The sequence below is a fragment of the Impatiens glandulifera genome, chromosome 1 (genome assembly GCF_907164915.1).
Source record: "Impatiens glandulifera chromosome 1, dImpGla2.1, whole genome shotgun sequence".
Classification (NCBI taxonomy): domain Eukaryota; kingdom Viridiplantae; phylum Streptophyta; class Magnoliopsida; order Ericales; family Balsaminaceae; genus Impatiens; species Impatiens glandulifera.
The window spans coordinates 122,244,038-122,249,216 of NC_061862.1; positions in this window are offsets into that span (position 1 = coordinate 122,244,038).

The window sequence follows — 5,179 nt, forward strand, 5'->3', positions numbered from 1 at the left end:
CATTCCACCAGATTTGTTTGTCTGTAAGCTTGTTTCAAAGGGCATTTTTATTAAAAAAAAATATAACTTGTTTTTATAAAAATTAGATTATTTCATAATTAAATTATTATAATTTTTAAATTTTTTAAATTTTATATAAATAAAATAAAATTATTTTAATATTTAATTGATAAATTAAATGATTGAATAATTAAAAATATAATATGATAGATAAGTTTCTAATATATATATATTTATAATTTTTTAGATAGTATTCATATTTGTAACATCTCTTAAAATAGATTCTTTCATATTTTATTTTAAATATATTTGTCATATTTGCAACTCATTAATGAATCCTTGGCTCATAATGTATTTATTTTTTACATATTATCACACATTTTTTCCAAACAACTTAAATACTTTTAATTTTATCAAAATCAAGCATAATCTTATTCTTCACATCTATTCTTTATTCTCTTTCTCTAACTCTTTCCTGATTAAGATATATTAAATATAAATTAAATGATTGAATAATTAAAAATATAATGTGATAAATTAATTTTTAATATATATATATATAATTTTATTTAGATAGACGTCATATTTGTAACATTTATTAAAATAGTTTCCTTCATTATTTTATTTTAAATATATTTATCATATTTGCAACTCATTAATGGAATCCTTATATATTTATTTTTTACACATTTTTTCAAACTAACTTAAAGATCTTTAATTTTATCAAAATGAAGCAAAATCTTATTTAATTTTCACCTCTATTTTTATTCTCTAACTCTTTCTCGATGAATAATTTCACAGTTCTCTTTCTCTTCCTTCAATTTATCATTTCAAGAATCCTCGTTAGCTCTAGCTGAATTTCAACTTTGCCGAGAACCCTTCTTTGGTACTTCCTCCTCCCGCAATGTTGCAAATGCTCGAGAAGCATTCTTTTACAAACAAGATAGATTTAAATTTAACACTAGACATCATCTTTTTGATCGAGGTCACTAATTGTGTTTTAAACTTGTTTTTATTGAATTAAACTTATTCTATTAATTAAATAAAAATAAGAATTTTGAAAAATTTAATTCAATGAAATTCACACCAAATTCAAATTTGAATTAAGGTCAAATTTAATTTAAATAAAATTTATACTAATTTTAAATGTGAATTAATAGTGAAATTTAATATAAATAATAATTAACAAATTTATTACAGGAGGCAATTAACCATAGTTGTTATTGTAACAATTATAAATTTATTGCTACTATCAATTATTATTGATAATTAATAATTATGACCAGTAAACGATGTGAAAATGAAAAATAAAGAGGTAAGAAATGTTAATGGTTGGATGATAGATTAGTGATCGTTGGATTAAAAAATTGATAAATGGTTTAAAATTTAAGAGGAGCGATAGAAAAAGAGAATTTGAGGGAGAGAATGATGTGTCACTATCACTAGTTGGAAAAATGATAAAAAGTGAAGAGAAAGAGAAGAGAGAAAAATTTTATTACTTTTTTGGTTAATCAAATTGCGTCACATCATTTCATCCCTCAAATTCTCTCTCTCAATCATTTCTCAAAATTTAATTTCTAACTATATATATCCATTTACTTAAATTTCTATAAAAAAAAAAAATCATCTTATCATTTATTACTCTAGAATTTCAAGAATTCTTTCATTATCTTTATGAGTATTTTTTTTTGAGTGTTTTTTAGTTCTTCACTTGATATTATTAGAGAATTTAGCACGGTAAGGATATAAAAAAAAATATTATTTATATATAATGTGTTTAGTTTTCTTTTGTAAATGTGACAGATATACTTTATCTCCTACTTTGAATTTTCTATTTAGTCTTTTTTATATAAGTTTCGTTTGTAAAAACAAATATTACATGTAGATTGTAACAATCCATAACTTCTTCATGAAAAAATATAAAATGACAATTGAGTAAATGAGATTACAAATGAAAAAAATCTTATAAATTCTCATCTAAAAAAATTATCTATATTAATATAATATATCAATGGTGGTTATATTTAATAATTTAAAAAAAAAATTAATCCAATACAATAAAAATTGTTTTCACCTTAATTAAATTTTGTAATATAAAAAATGACACATTTAAATTTTATTTTTTTTAATTTACAATTTTACACATGATTTATACAAAATTAATAATCATTTCAATTTTATTCCATAAATTTTACTAAATCTATAAGTTTGAGAAATTTTAATATTGTGTGTATGTTGTTCTTTTATTGTTCTATTTTTTTTTTAATATTTTGTGAAGTTATATAATCTTACATTTGTTATAAATTTTTTTTTATAATTTTGTTTTTGAGATTAAGACAACTAAAATAAAATCTGGAAATATGGTTATTTTGTTCAAAATTTTAGTTTTTTGTTCTATTGATTTAATTTTATTTTTTTTATTATTTTTAACGTGAATTATCACAATATCATCTCAAATTGGCGAAAATAATATTTGAACGAAATATATGTTTGTGTTTTTCAATCTCGTGCATAATTGTTTCAGCTTCCACTATATCATCTCAAAAAATCTAGAAACAGTTTATTATATTTAAAATTTTCATTTAAAAACAACTAATATTTCACCAAAATAAACTTTGATTTATTAATATTCAGATCTCACTTTAAGCATTCTTTAATAAATCTCTCATTATAGACCTCCATTCGATGAGTTATTTGTAGTGATCTTACTCTTACATTTAACTTTCTCTATCACCGGATCACCGCAAATTCACACATGCATTTATGTAGGGACTCAAATATGTCATCTTACTCTTACTTTTAGCCTTCCCCATCAACCACAAATTCACACACACATTTATCAACCACAAATTCACACACACATTTACGTAAGGATTCACATATGCCATTTTACATTTACTTTGGCCTTCTCATCGGCCAAAAATTCACACACGTATTTACGTAAAGACTCACATATGCCATCACATCAAGTATGTATCCACTCTCAATAAGTACCATTATTCACCCTTCCCTCAAATTTACAATTCACACCCTCATTTAACATCACATTCATTTTAATATTTATAAATTTGCATTAATTGAGACTCGAACTCTGGTTTCAAATATTAAATATGAAAAATTTAACTATTAGACCTCTTTTAATTGTTGAATTTAATTTAAAATTTTATGTATGTATAAATATTTAATCATGGTTAATTAATAATAGATAAAATATATAATGAATAAAAGAAAATTTAATTAATTATATAAATAATAAGTATACAGTTAAGGTATAAAAATATTTTTTTAATAAATTATTTGGAAATTTGAATCAAATATTAAAGTAAATATAATTTTAAAACCTAATATATAAATATATTAAATTAATCATTAATTTGTAAAATTAAATTTAATTCAAATTTAATGTTTATTTATATTTTTAAATTCATGAAGTATATAAAATTTAAAAAAACATTATTAAACATCATTATATATATATATATATATTAAGCATTATTATATATTTTTCTCTTATCTATGTCAAATGTCCATTAATTTATCATTTATTAAATTAACGTTTTTCTCTTATTGATATTTAATGTCCATGAATTTATCATTTAATACAATGAGAATTTAATGAGAAATATGGCGTTTTTCTCTTCACAATAAGAAATTTTTGATAAATATATCCATGTCATTTCTTTCAAAAACAAAATATATATATATATATTTGGAGAATAATATAAAGTTAATTAATGAGTTTAGTTTAAATAAATTAAACTCATTAATAATATATATATATATATATATATATATATATAAAATGATGCTTAATTTTTAAAGTGCCCGGATTGCCGGGTCGAGAATTGATATATATGTGAGAGTAAATGGATACTTGGGTCGGATTATGGGTTGACCCGCCCATAAACTTAAAACGGTTAAAAATAAAACTAAAAATGTTATAGGTATGGTTCGAACTTGCAACCTTACAAAACAAGTACAACATTTTAACCAACTAGGCAAATAACACTTTATATTTTAAATTCAACACAAAATTTGATTAGTGCGAGAAATTTTAACAATATAAGTTCAACTTTTTAACTAACTAATCTATATATATATATATATAATGATGCTTAATTTTTAAAATGTCCAGATTGTCGGGTCGAGAGCTGTGGTTAATTTGGATATATATGTGAGAGTAAATGGATACTTGGGGTCAGATTATGGGTTGATCCGCCCATAAATATTTTTACCGTAATATTTTTCTCACTGTTTTTATATTATTACTTGTGCAAATGCATGGGATACATGCTAGTTTGGTATTATTTATATATTTTGGAATAGAATAATAATTAAAAATAATAATAAAGGTAAATGTATTTATTGTTATTAATTATTATTTAATTTAAAAAATACACAAAATCCAAACAAATAATATATATATATATATATATTGATATTATTATGATTATTTCATCTTATTTTTACAGAAAGAAAAGAGATAAGTCCCAACAAAGAAAGCCCAATTAGAGAAGCCCAATTCGAAAAGGTTCAGACGATAACTAAAGATAATTAAAAAAAAATTATCTCATGTCCGCCCCTCATTCTCGCCTGCCGCTTCCAAAGAGAGAGCGATGTTCTATCTTCTCTCTCTAACTCCGTCTCCCTCCACCTCAATTGGCCGATGAGACGAGACGACGATGTAGCAGTGAAAAGGGCGGATGCAGCAACTTCCCTCTCAAGCCATGATCGGTAGATCTGGTATTCTGATAGATTCGACGACTTCCTCAAGCCACGTCTTGGTAGATCTGGTCTCCCAATGCCGCTGAGAAGACCGCATCAAATAAAAACCAACTCTCAACATGCCTATAAAAAAGAGATAGAGCCAGATCGAAAGGGAGAGGATTCTTTCAGTTTTTTCTTCTCGGAGTGAGAGAGATCCCGAACCAACAAGAACTTTCGGCGCAGGTTTCACTATTTATGGACAGTGAAGCTTTTCTAAAAGTATTCCCTTTTTTTAGAGTGATTGTGAGATTTCAGGAACGAGAGTACTAGCTTAGATTTTCCTTTGTAGCTGTTCAAATCTATTTGAAAACTCACTATAAGATTTGTTTTCTTATATAATATCAGTTTTCAAGTTAATTTTTGTTGTCTTCCTTTGAATTTATATTCACTACTTATCTATCATAATTGTTTT